The sequence below is a fragment of the Macadamia integrifolia genome, unplaced genomic scaffold (assembly GCF_013358625.1).
Source record: "Macadamia integrifolia cultivar HAES 741 unplaced genomic scaffold, SCU_Mint_v3 scaffold2573, whole genome shotgun sequence".
NCBI classification, from domain to species: Eukaryota; Viridiplantae; Streptophyta; class Magnoliopsida; order Proteales; family Proteaceae; genus Macadamia; species Macadamia integrifolia.
Window position 1 is genome coordinate 182 of NW_024868806.1, and position 21,814 is coordinate 21,995.

Consider the following 21,814-nt stretch of genomic DNA (forward strand, 5'->3'; position numbering starts at 1 on the left):
ATTACAATTTGGGTATCAAGTATTACGGGAATATTCACAGGTAAACCAAGTCTTCCGTTGAACTGATGAGCACTTTCTTAGTTGTGTGTATGTTGTGGTGGAATACTGTATTAGATGATCCTGGCAGGTTTGGGTTAACCGGTGTTAACCAGGTCACTGGCCCGGTTTTGTGTGAACGGGGTGTGACACTATGAGTCTAAGGAGGTGGACCGGTGTGTCCCGAATAATGGATTTGTCTACTTGAACCGGGAAAATAGGAGAAGTGAGTTCATTTCTCACTTCTCACTTGTCCAAAACATGGGATGGAGAGAAAGGAGGAGAGAAAGGAAGGAAAGGAAGGAGAAGAAGGAGGGAGAGAGGGAAGGAGCTTGACCTAGCTCCCGACTTCGCATCTTGTTGTCGGATTCTTGTCGGAGGTAAGTGCCATCTACCCTACCACCTATTTTCTTCATTTTGAACTTATGCCTTTGAGCAAGGGAGTGTACCACTAGATTGGAGGGGTGAGCCTTGACCCCAGCACCTTCCAGAGGTCGAGTGAGTGCGCATTTCACTCTCCCGTGTGATTTCTGAGCTCATACCAAGCCGGGTGAGCTTCGACAACTCTTTTGACCAAATGTATAGTTAGGGTTTCAACAGTTTGGTTGTCGTATCTCCCAAATGGCTTGGTGGAATCAGGACTTCTTTGGCTTAGAAGAGAGGTAGGAAGACCCCTACAAACTTCATGGATTAGATCTCAACAATCGAGCCCAATCCAGAGAACCCCCAAATGTGTGGGCACTTTTCTAGGAATACACTGGAAACACTTGGGCTGAATCCGGTGGCATATTTTCGGTGAAGCCCAAACACTTGGGAAGCCTCTGCTTTGTCCACCGGAAACAAGACTGATATTTCTAGTGAAAATGGTCTGTTTCTGGTGGCATATTTCTAGTGACCATGCTGTTCTATCCAAAAATTGACAATTGTACTCTTTGGAACATCCGATGTGGATTACCCTTTGGGGTTTCTGATGCCCATTAACACCCGATTATCCTTGTACATATGACAAAGATAAGCACGTACAACGAGCCCACTTGTGAGTTGAGATCTGATTGACACATTTGGAACTTCTTCAATCCAAGTACAACCAAGGTGAGGGATGGTTGACTTTAATTTATAGAGTGTTTTATATTTTTAGAACTGCTCACATGTGTTAGAAATTATGAATTCTCTTTAATTACTAAATGTATATGTAAATCTCATGACATGTTATGCTTATTGAATTATTATGATTATGAAATTGGAAAATATGATATGTGATCTATGTTGAGATGTGTGATGGGATCCAGTGTGGTCAAGGTGGTTCTGGTATCGTGATCATCAATGGATGTTGCATTCTTGCATTGTGTATATGCATTAGATTTAGATATAGTCATGGACTGCACTTTGTGGTCGATGGTGTATTGTGCACTTCAAGCCTATACTTGGAAATGGATACGCTTTATGTCCGATGGTAATTTAGGTATCACATAGTCATACTCAACTGCATGTATGCTAGATAGGCTTGGACATGGATGTGATGTGGCCGATGGTTGATTCCGGTATCGTATTCCATACTAACTATATCATTATGTAAGGAATATAGTATATTGTGTTTAGGTGACATTCCCTATGCTATGTCCCCTTGCCAATAGTGGGTAATGTGTTGAATAACCCAACTGTGGTATGTTCGATGAACCATTCTGGAATTTCATTCTTGAGGTACGATGTGATTGTTGCCGAATGAGGAAAATAATCCATGTGGACGAAGGTGATTCTAGTGCCATGACTGCCAAGAGGGTGTTATCAGGGGTTTGTTGGGTGACCGATGGTCGCATTCCGAGACCGACAGGCTCCTAATCACAACTAGGATTTGTATCACTATGTGATCGATATGCGAGTTTCAGGACTAGGGATACAACCTAATGTTTCATAGTAGCATGAACCCAACTTAGCTGTATGATAGGTGGTTTAATAATCAATTGGATTGCATCATTCACATCATGGACTATACGTTTAATTCTATACTCATGACATCATGAAATATATTTGTATTTGTGTGCATGTGCCCCACCCCTCTCTGAACTAGTTGGAGCTCACTCCATGTATATGTTGTTTTCTAGATGAAGATGCAGGTACTGTGGTGCTGTTGGGCAGTGACTTTACTTCCTCCAGATCCTAGTACAGAGTTAGTGACTGGTGGATGCCAGAGGCTGAAGATCACGACGCGAATTTTGCTTGCGATACTTATCCTTATTCAGCACCTTAAGAGGCTTGGTTATCTTTTAGATATTTTGATACTGAATTATGGAATGGTATTCTTTGGGGCTTATTATATGTAAGTCATGAAACAAATGTAATTGAATAACTTGGTTATGTTTATATGTTATCATTAGATGTTACCACATTTAAGATATGTTCTGCTATATTATACTCTGATTTCGTTGCAATTATTCTTGTGGTTCGGTGTTGAGTGATTGTGAATGTTAAGTTACTACTATCAGAGATCCTGATAGAGGTGTAAGACGAGTAAGCTTCTTACTCACACCGTTGATATTCCTAGTATAGGGAACAAGGTGTGACACACAGTGTCTGGAACCATTTAGGAACCGGTGCCATCCCATCCCATTAGTAAATGAGACTAGGATCTAGATTTGGTCCTCTTAACTAAATGGGATGGTATTGGGATTGGCACTTTTGGTATCAGTACTCATACAGGCCCATCCTGAATATTAGGAACCATCCTGATTGACACCCTTATTGCCGCCAGTATACCCAAATCTATGTTTATTATCTCTCTCCTCCTCCCCTTGGAAAAGTCCCCTATGCCACTCCCATCACAACCCTCCTATTGGTTGAGCCACTAGCTCGAGGAAATCCAACGGCATACCTAACCTCTTTTAAATTAAAGGAAGTGGTTATTTGTCCAAGAGCACGGGCTACTCCAGTGCTCCCTATCTATCTCTCTCCTCTCCGAAATAAGGGGTAGATATATCTTTTCACAAGGAAGAGAGATGACACTGAGAGAATTGATTGTTTTCCCTTTAATTAATTAATTTTATTTGAGAGAGATAGGGATAGCATAGGATCACCCAATAGAATCCCACCATTTGGCATGTTGATTGCTACAGGAATTAGGGTTTAAAATACATAAAATAGGGAGAGAGAGAGAGAGAGAATATTGGTTGTTTTCTTTGAAATAAAAGAATCCCCTTGATTATTATTTATTGTCGATAAACTATTTTCTTATTATTATTTTTGTTTCTTCTTTGCCCCGTATAGATATTGGATAGAATGATTTTTTTTTTTTTTAAATGATAGTTTAAATGTCCCACAAAAGTAAGTAAATATATCTAAAACATATAAAATACAGTTAATCGTGCTTGTTCTCTTGTATGTGAGTTGGGATTTTGAACCCTAATGAGTGTAGAGATATCATTTCTTCTTGTTCTTCTCGTGCAACCATTGTTCGAGGAGTACCCATTTCTATTCCCATGATTAATCATATATTTTAGTGTTGCATTTCTTTAGAGAGTTTTTGCTTGTGGGCTTTAAGGTAATCATGAACCCCCTTTACTAGTTGGTTTGAATACCCTAGTATGCATGGGAAGAGATTAATGGGATAAAATTTTGATTTGATACCCTATTTTCCAACACCACCTCTCCTTCTCCCTTGGCTTTTAAAATACTTAGATCAGTCCTTAATGGTACATGTCATTAGTTTTCCACTTCACCATTAAATCTACCACTTAAGTATGTATTAAGATGATCTAATTATATATTACATAACTATAAATTCTATAATATCCTTTTAATGCCTATATTTCATTCTAACATCCATCATTCTCAATCTCATAGAAAAAAAAAGGCTATTCAATCCAATAAGGTATGGTAGTTAATGTATGTGGTATGGATTAACCCTAACCCTCTTCCTAAAATTAAATATTAACACTAATTCTATAATATGTTATACAGTTTGATCATTTCAATACATACTTCAACAAAGTACATTTATGGACAAAGAGAATTAAATATAGTTTAGGTTGACCAAACTGGGAAAATTATGTGTGGGAGTAACTGACCAGACCAATACTGTCACTGCCTAGGCCTATTGTATAATTGATAAAAATAATGTTGGTTTATCTAAAGCAAATTTTTTGATGACAGGAAACACTGATGAAGCATACCTTCGAGGGTTGTTCATGGGAGTGAAGCATGCACAAGAGGCGGGATGGACACAAGGGGATATCTAGTCGGATTCTACTTTTCTACAACCATAAAAATGTGCATATGGCCTTTAAGAGAAATTCCTTTTTCTGGGGATGTATAGATTTTTTTGATTAAACTTAATTTCCATCCCAAAACAACTGATGATGATGTACTAAAATTCCTAAAATACTTTAGCTTTTTATTGAGAACCTCTCCTTATCTTACTCACGGTCTCTAAGCGTGGGCTGCAAGTCAGAGACTCACAGTATCCGTTCCCCTTCACCTTTTAAATTACTTGCAAATGTATCAAATTTCAAATTATTTTAAATTAAGCAAAGCTGTCCGGTTTGACCAGTTCCTGGTCAAGAAATCAGTTCGGATTTGACATTTCCCCTTTTCACTCAGTGGCCATGACCCATGCCCTTGTTTTATTTGCTCGTGCTATAAGGATCGTGAGCTCCTTAATTCTGGTCCGACATCGGTGTTATTTTTGGCAAGTCCGACATCTGAGTTAGAGGAAGAGGAAATGAAAGACACTATAGTTCTCTACCCAGGCCCTGGCATCAGCCATCTAACCTCCATGGTTGAGCTGGGCAAACTCATCCTCCGCCACTACAGCTCACGTTTCTCCCTCACAATCTTCATAACAAGCAATCCTTTTGACAGCGCCAAAATCGACCCTTACATCGATCGAGTCTCTCAGACAAACCCTTGAATAACCTTCCACCGCTTCCCTTCTCTTCCCAACCCTCCTTCCCTTAAACCCCCTTTCCACCCTGTCGCCATACTCTTGGAATCGATTAGACTCAACAACCCAAACCTTCTTCACACCCTCCAAACCATCTCTGAAACCTCCTATATTGCAGCCCTTGTGATCGATTTCTTCTGCAAGCCAGCCTCCGATGTCGCCACCGAGCTGAACATCCCTCTTTACTACTATTTTCCAACTAATGCCTCTATTGTTGCCATGTTCCTTCACCTCCCAACCCTCCATAACGAGACTGACAAGAGCTTCAGAGAGCTTGGCAACACTGTTCTCCACATTCCTGGATTGCCCCCAATTCGAGCTTCACATATGGGGGCATCTGTACTTGATCGGAACAACCAGGTTTACGATAAGATGTTGGATCTGGGTACCCAACTCCTCAAATCAAAGGGAATTATATCCCACACCATCGAGGCACTAGAGCCGGAAGCAATCAATGTGATCAAGAATCAAACGCCGGCCATTTTCTGTGTTGGACCATTAGTTACAGAACCCGGAGATCAATCTGGTGGGGCTGATTGTTTGTGGTGGCTTGACAATCAACCAAGTCAGAGTGTTCTGTTCTTGTGTTTTGGCAGCTTTGGTGTGTTTTCAGTGAAGCAAATTGCAGAGATTGCTGTTGGGCTTGAGAGGAGTGGACAGAGGTTCTTGTGGGTGGTGAAGAACCCTCCACCAATCGGTGGTGGTGGAAGGACGATGTCTCCACTATCCACCATTGATTTCGATCTTGAAGCTGTGATGCCGGAGGGGTTTGTGGAGCGGACCAGAGGCAGGGGTTTGGTGGTGAAGTCATGGGCGCCGCAGGTGGAGATTTTGGGTCGAGAATCAGTGGGAGGATTCGTGACTCATTGTGGGTGGAACTCGGTGTTGGAAGCGGTGTCTGCTGGGGTGCCAATGCTGGCGTGGCCACTCTATGCAGAGCAACATATGAATAAGGAGGTTTTGGTGGGGGGGATGAGGGTGGCGTTGCCGATGGAGGTGGCGGAGGATGGGTTTGTGGTAGCTGGCGAGGTTGAGAAGCGAGTCAGAATGCTGATGGACTCAGACGAGGGGAGAGAGATAAGGAAAGTCTGTCGAGAGATGAAGGAGAAGGCTTTGGCTGCATGGGCGGAGGGTGGGTCCTCCCGTGCTTCTTTTCATGAGCTCGCCGAGGCATGGATTCAGGAATGAGTACTCGGGCTGGTCAGATGATTTAGATCCTTTGGCGTAATTGTGTGTATTTTTTTTTTTTTTTTCTTTAATCTGGCGAGAAGGATAAATTATGCTCCCCCTCCCCAGTACTATGGCCTTATTAAATCTATTTACCTGCACTATGGCTGTATTATATTTGCACACTTGTGTTTTCAACAATTACACTTCTTTCCTTACCAAAAAAAAAAACAATTACACCCGTTCCCTACGTGACAGTGTTAGTATGTTAGTTGTGAAACACAAAATCCATTTTATCCTTTAATGAAGAAAAGATAAGTTGAAGGATTCTACCAAAAAATAATAAAAATAATAAGTTGAAGGACCATTTTATCTATTTCTTCTATCCAAATACCCCAAAAACCTAGTTATATATTGATGAGCACATTTATGTGTGAAATCTAGGGTATGAAAACATGCATTTTACATATTTAGAATGGAGCTACCTTGGATTTTACTCTCTTTTTGCAGGTTTTATATTTTCAAGGCCTTAAGGACTATCCGACTCTATATCTCCAATTTTACACGTAAAGATGTCCTATTTCTTTTCATGGTTACGAAGAGGACAAAATTCTGAGCAAGATGGACGTGTTCAATTAAAAGTACGCATTCGTTTGGTTACTCGTACAAGTGATTATTCTTTTCAAGTCAGAAAAAGAATAATGGATCAGAACTGAACCAAGATGCAAAACCAGCCCGTTTGCAATTGTCTCAGAGGTACAAGGAATACTCCAAATGCCAACAAGGATCGATGGACCACATCCTTAAGTGATTAAAGATTCGTTTTTGGTAACAACAACTACCTAGTGTAGTTGCTGCTTTTCACTCACTTAAAACACTAAGGCATGGAGGGGATTTCCACATCAAATTAGAAGCAAGGAAAATCGTGGAAGGGTTCCTGCGCAAGAAGAGAAGAAAAAAAAAAAAAAGAAAAAAAAGGGAGAAATAGAGATTGTCCAAATCATCATCAAAGATTGTCCAAATCACACAAAGGAAGAAAAAAATCGTCCCTAGGAGAGAGAAAAAGAAGAAAAAAAAATTAGAAAAAAAGAGGAAAGAAAATAAGCAAAAAATTATAGGAAATTTCTCAAAATTTATTTCTCTCTTCTCTCTCCTCCATCTTAGCACTTTTGGTCTCAAAAGATCTCACAATCAATTGTGGGTTTCTCTCTTTTAGGAAAGAGAAATTTGTTACCCTACCTCCCCATTCCCTATAAATACAACTCATGTAAGAGGAGGGGAGACAATTCATTCTTCTTCTAGTTTTTTTTTTAGTTGCTCTCTCTCTCCCTCTATCACTCTTTGGTTTTAGTTCTTCTCTATTTTTGCTTTAATCACTTTTGTAATAGTTTTTTTTTATGTCACTTAATGCAAGCACTCTTTTATTGTTATTCAGTTCTTTTTATGTTTATAATTTATGCAATTGAGTTGTAATTTTTTAACTTATAGTTCTAGGCTTAGATCTAGGTGACAAGATCACGAGCCGTGGAGCAATTTTTTTTCAAGTTCAAGCATTGATTCAAGTAAGTAGGCTCTTTCAGTAGTCTTCTCTCCCCCCTCTCATTCCCTCTTCTGACTACCCTTTCTTTCTTAATTTAGGATTTTTATTTTCAGTCGTTACATTATTGCTATCCCTTTCCCCCAAGGTTCATGGCTAGTGTATGTGTTGGCTTTGCCCCTCCTAGCCATAGAACCATCAATTTATTGCTTTTATTTTAATTGTCTCCCTTTCCCTAAAGCCAAGTAGAGTAACCCTTGTAAGAGTGACTCTCTGGTCAAGTAGGGAAGCTCATATTATGATGCATCCCTCGGGCTAAGTAGAGAAACCTACTTGTGAGTCTCTCTCTAGCTTTATCCCCTTTCTTTTTATTTCAGCATTTTTTTCCTTTATTTATTTATTTTTTTTTTTTAATTGCATGGGTTGTTTATTTTCAGTTATTTATTTATTTTATTTTAATTGCGTGGCTTGCATCTTTAAATTCTTAGATGACGAATGGTTAGGATGTTATTTTAGATACATATGTTTAGGACGGTAATTAGAATAAGATCACAACTATTAATCGGTTCACTTTCGCATTATTAAAAGAGATAAAAAAAATAAAGTGACTGCTCTCCCTGTGTTCAACCCGTAGCTACACTGTTCCGTACACTTGCGATTACATTTTAAATCTCAAACAAGTTTTTGGCGCCGTTGCCGGGGAGACAGTTCCATGTTATTTTTCACTTTCTTTTGGTAAATCGGAGTGCTTTGTTTGCTTTGTTTTATATTTTTCCTTTTCTTTTATTGAATTCCTGAGAAGAACAACTTGCAATAATAGTTGTATCAGTGGAGGTCGCCATGCCTCACAGTATGATAAAGACAGGTTTCGCCCTGTAGCAGTACCTCAGGAATTGACCTGAGCAACCTCGGATCCCTGCCGGTAAGCTCCCAAAAAAAAAAATCAAAAAATCAAAAAATCAAAAAAGTTTTGCTATCCATTCTTTTGTGCTTGTCTTACTTTAGTTGCGGGTAGTTTTCTGTTGCATGAGTGTTAGGTGGGTACGTAATACTAAGAATCGGTTAGAAAGAAGAGATCCAACAAGTAGTGACCCTATACGTTTGCTCTCTTTAAAACCCTTCAATATGGGAGACCAATAGCAAAACCCTTTACCTAAATCTCTGAAAGATAGGTTCTACCCTGCTAGAACAGCCCAACCTTCCTGCATAGTTCTACCACAAGCCCAGGGCAATAATTTTGAACTCAAATCTCAATACATCACTATGTTGCCCCACTTCCATGGGTTGACCTCTGAGGATGCATACCTATTTCTTAAGGGAATTTGAAGAGGTATGTGTTCTAATTAAGATCCAACAGCTTTCTGATGATGCTGTTAAGCTTAGGTTTATCACTTTTGCATTAAAAGACTAAGCTAAGAAGTGGTTGTATGGGTTACCCACAAATTTCATAACCTCATAGGAACAGTTCACAGTTGTCTTCCATAAGAAGTTTTTCTCAACTCACAAGACCAATAAGCTTAGAAGTGATATAATTTAGTTTAGGCAAAAGCCTAATGAGTCATTTTCCAAACTTATGGAGAGATTCAAGGATCTACTCCAAGAATTCCCTCACCATGGCCTAGACTTATGGCATTTATGTCAAATAATTTATGAGGGTATTGATTACCCAACTAAACAAATGATAGAGTCTATGTGCCCTGAGGGATTCACATCCTTTACAGATGAAAGAAAGGCACGGGAATTCTTACTTGACTTACTTGACAAAACCCGTGAGTGGGAATCAACCCAAGAGAGTGAAAGAACCATAGGAGGAAAAGGATATTTTGTGGATGGGATAGTAGCCAAGGAAGCCCATTTGGATAGCCTAATCAAGAGGATTGAGGCTATTGTTCCTAGAGAGCCATCATCAGTCAATTTGGTTAAGATTTGTGCTTGGTTCTAGTCCCCTGGATATATCATAGAAGAATGCCCCAACACCTCTGGGGGCACTTCTAATGATAGTGTTAATGCCTTATACCAGAATAATCCATATAGTAACACATACAATCCAGGATGGAGAAATCACCCAAATTTCTCTTGGAATTAGGGCAACCAAGTAGGACCTTCCAATTTCTATAATCAAGGTCAACCTGGACCCCAAAGGCCTCCCTTTGCACAACAATCTTTTTCTCAAAATACTTTTCCTAGGTCAAATGTAGGACCTCAGGCGAGTTTTCCTAGGGCCCCTCTTCTATCATCTTATCAGCAACCCCCTGGGTTTACCAACACTGGAGAGGCAAGTAGAATAAGTGACTTGGAAAAAAATATGGCCCTCCTCATGACAAGCCATCAAAATCTTACGAGAGAACTTACCCAAGTTGTCTCAATTATGCGTGAGAGGGAGAAGGGAACTTTACCCAGTCAACCAGAGCCTAACCCTAGGCATCATCAGCCTGTTAGTTCACAAGGACCAACTAATGCACCACTGAATATAGTACAAGGTCAGACTCAACAAGGGCCCTCTAACCAATGTAATGTTGTTTATGCCCTTAGGAGTGGTAGAGAGTACCTACAGAGCATTCCTAAATCTTCCCCATCTATTACTCCTGTTAACTCTTCTTCATTTGAGGACACAAATGTGCCTCTTATTCCAGGTTCATCTAATGAACCTAAAGATTTTTCTAAAACTAAAGATGATTTGGTTGAGGAAACCAAAAATGATTCTTCTGAACAGGGGCAAATCCCTAACAGTCCTTATGTTCATCCTGTCCCATTTCCTAATTGCTTGGTAAACAAAAAGAAGATTGCTTCCATGGATAAAATTTTAAAAGTCTTCAAAAATGTAGAAGTGAACATCCCTCTTTTGGATGCCATATCCCAGATCTCCGCCTATGCAAAGGTACTAAAAGATTTGTATACTCACAAAAGTATTACTAGTGTGCCCAAAAAGGCGTTCTTGGCAGGTAACATTAGTTCCATAATTACTCAGCCTATAGCAGCCAAGTATAAGGATCCAGGGAGCCCTACCATATCTTGTGTCATAGGCAACACCTATATTGAGCATGCCTTACTTGACCTTGGCGCAAGTGTGAATCTTTTACCTTACCATGTGTACAAGGAACTAGGATTGGGAGAATTGAAAGCCACTGGAACTACTCTTCAGTTGGCAGATAGGTCTGTTAAGATTTCTAAAGGGATGGTTGAGGATGTCTTACTAAAGGTGGGGGAATTTATTTTTCCTGTTGATTTCATTGTGTTAGATACTAAGCCCTTCTCAACCAAGGATGAGATCCCTATAATTCTAGGAAGACCATTCTTGGCTACCAGTAATGCATTAATCAATTGCCGGAATGGTTTTCTAAGATTATCTTTTGGTAACCAAACTGTTGAGTTTAACATGTTTAGGATTGGCAAGCAACCACATATGGAAGAAGAGATCAATATGCTTGAGGATTTTTTGGATTTTTCTGATGATTTAGTTACCAACTTTGATATTGATTTTGATTCAGAATTCCAAGAGTGTATGGATGAGTTGGATGATGATAGTGAAAATTTCTTTTCTGAAGTCCTGAGTCTTCACACACTCATGGAGCCCTTAGGACCCCTTTCCAATTCCATTCCCAAACCTTCCATAGTTGAGCCCCCTAAGCTAGATCTTAAGGAGTTGCCATCTAATTTGAGATATGCCTTCCTAGGGCCTGACCAGACTCTTCCTGTAATAATTTCTTCAAATTTGACTTCTAGCCAGGAAGAGGAGTTACTTAAAGTGTTAAAAGATAATAAGGAAGCCCTAGGTTGGACCATGGCTGATATCAAGGGTATAAGCCCTTCTATTGTGCAACATCATATACATCTTATGGAGGATTCCAAACCATCCACGGAACCCCAAAGAAGAGCTAACCCAATGATGATGGAAGCCATTAAGAAAGAGATCCTGAAGTGCTTGGATCATGGAATAATTTATCCTATTTCTGACAGCCAATGGGTAAGCCCAGTTCACGTAGTGCCTAAGAAGTCTGGTGTGACTGTAGTTCCTAATGCCAATAATGAGTTGATCCCTACCCGTGTCCAAACAGGATGGCGTGTATGCATTGACTACAGGAAGTTAAATGCGGCAACCTGGAAGGACCACTTCCCATTGCCATTCATTGACCAGATGTTAGAGAGGTTAGCTGGACATGAATACTATTGCTTTCTTGATGGATATTCTCGGCTATAGCTAAATCCCAATTGCTTTAGAGGACCAACATAAGACCACTTTTACATGTCCATATGGAACATTTGCTTACAGGCGTATGCCCTTTGGGCTTTGCAATGCCCCTGCTACGTTCCAACGATGCATGATGAGCATTTTTTCTGACATGGTCGAAAAATTCTTAGAAGTATTTATGGATGACTTTTCAATTCATGGGAATTCCTATTCTGAATGTCTTCATCATCTTTCCCTAGTTTTGAAAAGGTGCATATCTAAGAATTTGGTTTTGAATTGGGAGAAATGCCATTTTATGGTTAAATCTGGTATTGTTTTAGGCCATGTAATATCCAAGGAGGGAATTAAGGTAGATAGAGCCAAAGTGGATTTAATTGATAATTTACCACCTCCTCAATCTGTTAAGGATGTTCGGTCCTTTCTAGGGCATGCAGGCTTCTACAGAAGGTTTATTAAGAACTTTAGTCATTTAGCCCGACCTCTCACCTCATTACTTGCCAAAGATCAAACTTTTGAGCTTTCTAAAGAGTGCCTAGAATCCTTCAAACAACTTAAGAAGGAGTTGACCAATGCACCCATTGTTCAACCACCTGTTTGGACTGAACATTTTGAATTGATGTGTGATGCTTCAGATTTTGCCATAGGAGCAGTTTTAGGTCAAAGGATTAATAAGTTACCCACTATCATTTACTATGCTAGTAGGACCTTAAATGATGCACAACTCAATTATACAACTACTGAAAAAGAATTTTTTGTCGTTGTGTTTGCATTAGAAAAGTTTCGATCTTACTTAATTGGTTCACATGTGGTGGTGTATACTGATCATTCTGCTCTCAGATACCTAGTTCAGAAGAAGGATGCCAAAGCCCGTCTCATTAGGTGGGTTTTACTTTTGCAAGAGTTTGATTTAGAAATTAGGGATAAGAAAGGAGTTGAAAACCTAGTTGCAGACCATTTATCCCGGCTTCCCAATTCCTTGACTGTTGATTCTCCAGTCAACGAGAACTTTCCAGATGAACAATTATTTGCAATGTCCAGTGAACCATGGTTTGCTGACATTGTCAACTTCTTAGTTTCAGGTGTGACTCCGGATCACTGGTCCACCCAAGATAAGTATAGGTTTCATTCCCAAGTTAAGCACTTTTTCTGGGATGATCCTTATTTGTTTAAGATATGTCCAGATCAGATTATCCGACGATGTGTTCCTGATCATGAGCAACATTCCATTCTCTCTTTTTGTCATGATCATGCATGTGGTGGACACTTTGGACCGAAGAAGACTGCCGCAAAGGTTCTCCAATGCGGATTTTATTGGCCCACTCTTTTTAGAGATGCTTTTGATTTTTGCAAGGCTTGCCCTGCCTGCCAGTCTTTTGGCCGTATCAATAAAAGGAACATGATGCCTCTCAACCCCATTTTAGTAGTTGAGATCTTTGATGTTTGGGGCATCGATTTTATGGGACCATTCCCTAATTCCTTTGGGAATTTGTATATACTTTTGGCCGTTGATTATGTTTCTAAATGGATAGAGGCCATACCTTGTAAAACTAATGACCACAAAGTGGTGGTCCAGTTTCTCAAAGAGAACACTTTTTCCCGCTTTGGTGCACCACGTGCAATAATTAGTGATAGGGGTACTCATTTTTGTAATCGGCCTTTTGAGGCCTTAATGAAAAAGTATGGGATCACCCATAAGTTATCTACCCCTTATCACCCCCAAACTAGTGGCCAAGTGGATGTGTCTAATAGGCAGATCAAACAAATCTTGGAGAAAACTGTTAATCCCAACCGTAAGGATTGGTCCCTTAGGCTCATTGATGCCTTGTGGGCTCATCGGACTGCATTCAAGACTGACCTTGGCCAGTCTCCCTACCGTTTGGTGTATGGGAAAGCTTGTCACTTACTAGTTGAGTTGGAGCATAAGGCCTTTTGGGCCATTAAGAAGCTTAACTTTGATTTGTCTGAAGCGGGAATTCATCGTAGGCTCCAACTATCTAAGTTGGAGGAACTTAGGAATGATGCCTATGAAAGTTCTAGAATTCACAAGGAAAAGACCAAAGCTTTCCATGATAAACACATTCTGCGCAAATCTTTTGCAATTGGTGATAAGGTTTTATTGTACAACTCTCGATTGCATCTTTTCCCTGGTAAGCTTAGATCCCGATGGGATGGCCCATTTATTGTTCATAATGTATATCCCCATGGGGCTGTGGAGATTTTGAATCCAGGAACAGGGGTAATTTCGAAGGTTAATGGTCAGCATTTGAAACCGTTCCTCGAGTTTCCTACTACTAGTAGTGAAGAGGTCATGGATCTCCATGAACCTTTTTACACTGATGACTAACTTTTAATCAGGTATGACCCCCTTGCATTGTCTTTGCTTTTAATTCTTTCCATGCATTGAGGACATTGCATGACTTAAGTGTGGGGGAGGGAAACCAGTTTTTGATTTTTTTCACTTTATTTTGTTTTTTTTTCTTTTTATTTTTGAGCTTGCTAAGGATGGAGTCCTACTTTGGCTTTTGGGTAATGATCAGACCATTCGGTTGCTTAATGTATGAAAATAAAAGTTTTGATTAAGGTACCCATTTTGAACGTATAAAAAACCCTGTTGAGAAGAAAGAAACAAGCATGTGTCTTGAGATGGGACTTTCTTTTGAAAAATAAGAGACCCATGTTTTATGGTGATGGACCATATGTAAGTCTGTGGGTTCCTTGTACTTTTGATTTGGAGTTGAAACCTTCTTTTTAATTTGGCATGGGTTGACAAATGCACAATTTTAAATGAAATGTGAAATGTGGTATAAAGAAGAATAAGAGTTGATTCCCTTGGAACTAGATAGGGCATTGCGCCTCAGGAAGCATGGTGTCTTGATCGAAATTCCTTGGGAGGAAACCTCTGAAGTAACTCTAGCATCACTGCCTTTGTGGACATATGCAAAAAGCGAAGCTACATAATAACTTGGGTGTCTGGTGTTTGCTCCACCATGTCATTCAGGCCAAAAGTAGTGGAGTAGAATAGAGTTTATTATTCAAAAATTAAAAATAAAAAAAAAATGTGCAAATGTCATTATTGCTTGGTAACATGTTTTGGTAAAAAATACTCCAACGCCTTAGTCATTGGTTTCCTATTTCTTCACAAGTGGTTTTGCCTTAAGATAAGGATGTTTTGGAAGAGACGAGGTGAGTTCCAAATTAAGAAATATGCTAGTTCCTGGAATTGATAAAGGGTAATAAAAGTTCAAGTGTGGGGGTCCCTTGTAAGAGAAATTATCTTTGTTCTGGATTGGTATGAGCCTTACCTTTAGCCAAAGTTGGGATTTGTTTATTCTGAATTTTGGGTGTATATTCACTGCAAACACCCACCAGACATAACTCGTCCACTAGGGATGACCTAGGGGTTTAAAGGCTTCTTGCACATGCTAAGTGCAACCGTGATTCCTACGAAAGTGAGTTAGTTTTTTTTGTCTTTATTCTTTTTCTTTTTGTTTTGCTCGAGGACTAGCAAAGTCTAAGTGTGGGGGAATTCTGATGAGCACATTTATGTGTAAAATCTAGGGTAGTAAAACATGCATTTTACATATTTAGAATGGAGCTACCTTGGGTTTTACTCTCTTTTTGCAGGTTTTATATTTTCAAGGCCTTAAGGACTATTGGGAGCTATATCTTCAATTTTACACGTAAAGAGATCCTATTTCTTTTCATGGTTGCGAAGAGGATGAAATTCTGAGCAAGATGGACGTGTTCAATTAAAAGTACACATTCGTTTGGTCACCCGTACAAATGATTATTCTTTTCGGGCCAGAAAAAGAATAATGGATCAGAACTGAATCGAGATGCAGAACTAGCCCGTTTGCAATTGTCCCAAAGGTACAAGGAATACTCCAAATACCAACAATGATCGATGGACCACATCCTTAATTGATTGAAGATTCGTTTTTGGTAACAACAACTACCTAGTGTAGTTGGTGAGCTATGGTGTACAAAATTCCCTTGCTCACCAAGAGGTCTCAAGTTCGAATCTCATGGTTTTTTTTTTAGAGAATTTTGTTGAAGATTTTCTGCTTTTCACTCACTTAAAGCACTAAGGGCATGGAGGGGATTTCCACATCAAATTAGAAGGAAAGAAAAATCGTGGAAGCAAGAAGAGAAGAAGAAAAAGAAAAAGGAAAGAAAAAAAAGGGAGAAATAGAGATTGTCCAAATCTTCTCTCTCCTCCACATCATCACCCACCAAAATATTGTCCAAATCACATAAAGCAAGAAAAATCGTCCTTTGGAGGGAGAAAAAAAAAAAGGAAAGAAAATAAGCAAAAAAAATATATAGGAAATTTATTTCTCTCTTCTCTCTCCTCCACCTTAGCACTTTTGGTCTCAAAAGATCTCACAATCAATTGTGAGTTTCTCTCTTTTAGGAAAGAGAAAATTGTTACCCTACCTCCTCATTCCCTATAAATACAACTCATGTAAGAGGAGGGGAGACAATTCATTCTTCTTCTAGTTTTTTTTTAGTTGTTCTCTCTCTTTCTCTTGCTCTCTCTTTAGTTTTAGTTCTTTTTTATCTTTTCTTCAATCACTTTTCTAATAGTTTTTTTTTATTTCAATTAATGCAAGCACTCTTTTATTTTTATTCAGCCTTTTTATGTTTGTGATTTATGCAATTGAGTTGTAATTTTTTAAGTTATAGTTCTAGGCTTAGATCTAGGTGACAAGACCACGAGCCGTGGAGCAATTGTTTTTCAAGTTCAAGCATTGATTCAAGTAAGTAAGCTCCTTCAGTAGTCTTCTCTCCCCCCCTCTCATTCCCTCTTCTGACTACATTTTCTTTCTTAATTTAGGATTTTTATTTTCAGTCGTTACATTATTGCTATCCCTTTCCCCCAAGGTTCATGGCTAATGTATGTGTTGGCTTTGCCCCTCCTAGCCATAGAACCATCAATTTATTGCTTTTATTTTAATTGTCTCCCTTTCCCTAAAGCCAAGTAGAGTAACCCTTGTAAGAGTGACTCTCTGGTCAAGTAGGGAAGCTCATATTATGATGCATCCCTCGGGCTAAGTAGAGAAACATACTTGTGAGTCTCTCTAGCTTTATCCCCTTTCTTTTACTTTATTTTTATTTCAGTATTTTTTTCCTTTATTTTTTTTTTTAATTGCGTGGGTTGTTTATTTTCAGTTATTTATTTATTTAATTTTAATTGCGTGGCTTGCGTCTTTAAATTCTTAGATGATGAATGGTTGAGACGGTAATTAGAATTAGATGATGAATGGTTGAGACGGTAATTAGAATTAGATCACAACTATTAATCGGTTCACTTTCGCATTATTAAAAGAGATAAAAAAATAAAGTGGCTGCTCTCTCTGTGTTCGACCCGTAGCTACACTGATCCGTACGCTTGCGGTTACATTTTAAATTTCAAACAGTAACCCAACACCTCAACCCCTGTTGGGAAGGGTCGTAGCACGGGTAGATGATAATTCTAAACCGCATGCTCCTATATGACATAGTACGATTGCATAGTGCCACCACGTCCCATTCCATGGGCCACCGATGCACTCGTTTTCAAGCCGACTACGGCATCTAGTCTATTAATGCATCATGCACATTGATGTCAATATTCATCACATAAGCGCATCATCATTTGACATTGAGAAAATAAACACGACACATATGACATAAAAATATGAGGATGGTTGAGCTACATAGCATTTGCATGATGACATGGCTAGTCTAGATACAATTAAATAAATGCACAATAAGCCTTAAAATAAGGCCAAACGTCCTCTCCCCACTTACCTGTAGTGTACAAAGACTCACGCTTGGTACGGGTGAGATCCGGTGCGAGAAGCGTAAGTTTTGGTGAACCTATCATGAGTGAATGGGGTTAGCATTTCACCACTTTGGGGTCAAAACTAACAAGATTTGATACAAAATCATGTTTAGAATCCTAAAAGAAGGTCGCACGTCCGTTTTGGGTCCGTTCGGACTTAGAAATCACGTTGGGAGTCTCTCGAGTGGGTCGGACAGCCCACCTGTCTTGACCCACCAGTCATGACCGACGGGTAGGTCGACCCACCAGTCCTGACCCACTGGTCATGATCGGATGGCAGGTCGGCCCACCGATTGGGCCTGTCGGTTGGTCCCGAGGGCCTGCTAAGACCAGCGGGCAGGTTGGCCCACCGGTCGGCCCGCCAGTTGGCCCTGCTAAGACCAGAGGGCAAACCTGCCCGTCGTTAGGCCCACCGGTTGGGCCCACCGGTCTTGGCGGGAAAATACCATTTTTCCCCGAAACCTTCCCCAACCTTTGGGGAATCAAATGGGGCATTTTCAAATCCATTCTCCACACATTCAAGGTCTCATAAGATGGTTCTAACCTAGATCTAGGTTGGATTTAAGGAATGGAAGCCATCTTACCTTCTTTGCTCAAGAACTCGTTCAAAAATCCCAAAATCACTTTAAATAACCAATGCTCTTCCAACCGTGGAAACACTTCTTCAAATACTTCAAAATCAACACATAAACCATCTATTAAACCTTTTGATTCATCATCTCAAGGGAAATCTACAAGATCCCAAGAACCACTACCCAAATCGAGGGTTTTACTTGGGTATGGTGAAAGTTTAGGGAATATAGCCTTCGCTCACCTCTAAACGTAGATCTCGTGTTGGGGATCACTCTTTCGACGTCGGAATGGAAAGATCAAGCCTTGGCGCCGCTTAAATCCATTCCTTCTTCCTCTTCCTTCCCCTTTCTTCTTCGTTCTCTTTCCTCTATTCTTTTCTCTCCTCTTAAATCTTCTCACCAACTATTCAGTGTAATAAATGAGATATTGAAAAAAAAACACAAATCCTGCTATTTATACTTTCTTAAAATCATTGGTGACACATGGGTGGGTCACTCAGGTGGGCGGATGTGCCCACCTATGACCGCCCACCTGAGGGCCAAAAATTGCCCAACAAGTGAGATTTTGATGGAATTCAATTCTCGACACGAATCTCACTCTCGGTATAAGGTATATTATACGTATGCGCTTTAGGATACGGCTACATACCTGCATTATCCATACATGGCCTTATGATAGGTGTATGTACACGGCTTGGGTACACCCGTCTCCTCTGGCACTGACTCGGACTTGTCCGGCCAACCGGTGTTCAAAGTTACCCTTGTCATCATGGTCCATAAGGAACCTGCCGTAACCCTCTCCGGTTCGGGTCCTGCATGCTTAAACCGGGTCAACCATGTTATAAGACTGGGTTTAAAAAGTAGGGTATCACAGGTAGTATCTCAAATCAATCAAGTTATTTTAATTCAAGGATTCAAGGAAGTTCAGGTAAGTAGGCTTCTTCATAGGTCTTCTCACCCGCCTCTCATTCCCTCTTCTTACTACCTATTAATTCTTAATTTAGGCTTTTATTTTCAGTTTTTACTTTGATGTTTTTCTTTTCCCCCAAGGTCCTTGGCTAGATGCATGTGTTGGCTTTGCCCCTTTCTAGCTATGAAACCATCCTTTTATTGCATTTACTTTAAGTTATTTACTTCCAGTTATTTACTTTGCCTTCCTTCCCCTAAAGCTAAGTAAAGCAGCCGTTATAAGAGTAACTCTCTGATCAAGTAGGGAAGCTTATATTATTTATGGTGTATCCCTTGGGTTAAGTAGAGATACCTACTTATGTGCCTCTATCTGGCTTTGTCCCATTTATTTGCACTTTTATTTACCTTTCAACACTTTTACTTTCAGTTATTTACTTTTCATTTGCGTGGTTAGAGTATTTAAATTCCTAGATGACAAATAGTTAGGTTTTTAATTGCAATTGCAATTTCAATTTCAATTTTCCTAGATGTGTTGGTTATGATACTTTTAGATGCCTTTGTGTTAGGACGGTAGTTAGAAGTAGATTGCCATAATCAATCGTTACACTTTCGCATTACTAAAAGAAGCTAAAAATAAAGTGGTTGCTCTCTTTGTGTTCAACCCATTAGCTATACTGATATGTACACTTGAGGTTACTTTTAAAATCTCAAAATCAAAATCATAATAATAACTCATATTTGATGGTTTCCGACACCTTCTAATAATTTGGCCTTTCTACCTTAAAAAATATATATATAATAACAATACGGCAAGTATTAGGTTGTTTGAGAGATCGGTGAGGGTGTGTAAACTTTAGTCCCACATCGCTTAAGGGAGATTACTGGGCTAGTTGATAACCTCTAATCTCTTTAACATGGTACAATACATTTTAAAGCCTTGAGGCTCATGGGCCAAAGAAGACAATATTGTGCAAGGTATCAAAATAGACCCCGACAGTATATGGGGCCACAGTGAGGACGTTGTGTCAAAATGGAAGAAGTTTATGGCATCCAAGAATATGGCAAGTATCGGATCTACATGGGAGATCAGTGAGGTGTCCCCACCAAGAATACGGCAAGTACCAGGGGATTTGGGAGATCGGTGAGGGTATGCAAATTTTAATCCCACATAGCCTAGGGGGAGATAACTGGGGCTAGTTGATAATCTTTAGCCTCCTTAACATGGCACAACACGTTTTAAAGCCTTGAGGTCTATAGGCCAAAGAGGACAATATTTTGCAATGTTAATGGAGTCGACGCGTTATATAATTGACCATATTCTATGACCCCTTGCCAATAAGGGTTTATATATTGGATAACACATAGTGATAGGTTTATGAGATTTTCTAAAATATCACTTTTGTTAAAAAAAAAAAAACATTTGTTCAATTCATGATGTCAAATTCTAGTGGTATCAATTTTAGGCCCAACCAACACTGGCCTGATTAACAAAAGGGTTGGGCCCGTTTAAAATCGATCGTTCTCAGTACATGGTATAAGTCTGATAGGCTCGATTGATTACAGACCTGACTCAGCCCAACATGTTTAGCCCGATTGCTTCTATGTATATTTTGGTTTTTTTTTTTTAGGTAGAATAAGGTATATATTGATATTTTTATCAATTATTGAATGTAATTAAGTAAAATATCTTTTTAAAATTATTAATGATTTAATAAATATATTAAATTTTTTGAAACCTATTAAGGCCCATTTAAGGCTTTAATAGTGCATTAGCCTAGTTAAAGCCCATAACCTCATTGAGCCAGACCCATTCCTTAAATAGGTAGGTCACGGTGCAAACGTATAGGCCCGACTAAGACCAAGCCGACCGGACCCATTGGCACCCCTATCATATTCTATTTTTATCATTGTCATCTGGGTCTGAGGCATGGAGCTAGACTCTAGGCAAGCTTGATTTAGTATGGTATCTTATCCAAGGAATTGAGATACAAATAATTTTAAAAAGAGCATGAAATCTCTTATGATGTCATAATTATTTAATTTTTTATTTGATTTAAAGTGAACATGCAGCTATATAAGGAATCACTTTAAACAGGTCAATTCAATTAGGAAGGACCAACATCTCACAATTAAATGACCATAAATTTATCTCTATTTGGAGCCTAGCTATAATATATATATATATATATATATCACCCACCCAAAAACAAAATCATAATAATAACTCATATTTAATGGTTGCCGACACCTTCTAATAATTTGGCCTTTCTACCTTTTATATATGTGTATATATATATATATATATATATATAATTTGGTCTTTGGGATAGGCCCACAACCGTTGAATACCGATGGTAAGCACTAAAAAATCTCTATAAGTTGGAATTTTTTTTAAGGATACAAATTAGAATTAAAAAAAAAAAGAAAAGAAAAGAAAAGAAAAAAACTCAACATAGTGGATGAGGAGTACCAAACCCTAAACTGGGAATTGATTATGAGGCATAGATGTTGGATTGAAACAGAGGCACCCCACCAACCCACCCAGAAGAGGGAAGAGGCAGGGAAATTAGTTTAAGTTGAGAAGGTGGGGGTCAAAGACTCCAAGTTGAAACTGAAAGGAAGGGCTCCTTCACTTCCGCTC

The 21,814-nt window shown here is 39.3% G+C and overlaps 1 non-coding gene and 1 pseudogene across 1 annotated transcript; one reads left to right on the plus strand and one right to left on the minus strand.

The window, feature by feature from the left end:
* The first annotated feature begins 4,716 nt into the window (after positions 1-4,716).
* On the plus strand, positions 4,717-6,224 carry LOC122066767 (annotated as a pseudogene).
* A 2,965-nt stretch (positions 6,225-9,189) lies between these two features.
* LOC122066771 lies at positions 9,190-9,296 on the minus strand. The gene has a single exon (XR_006136462.1). It is a non-coding gene; the product is annotated as a small nucleolar RNA R71 (small nucleolar RNA).
* Positions 9,297-21,814: the final 12,518 nt, after the last annotated feature.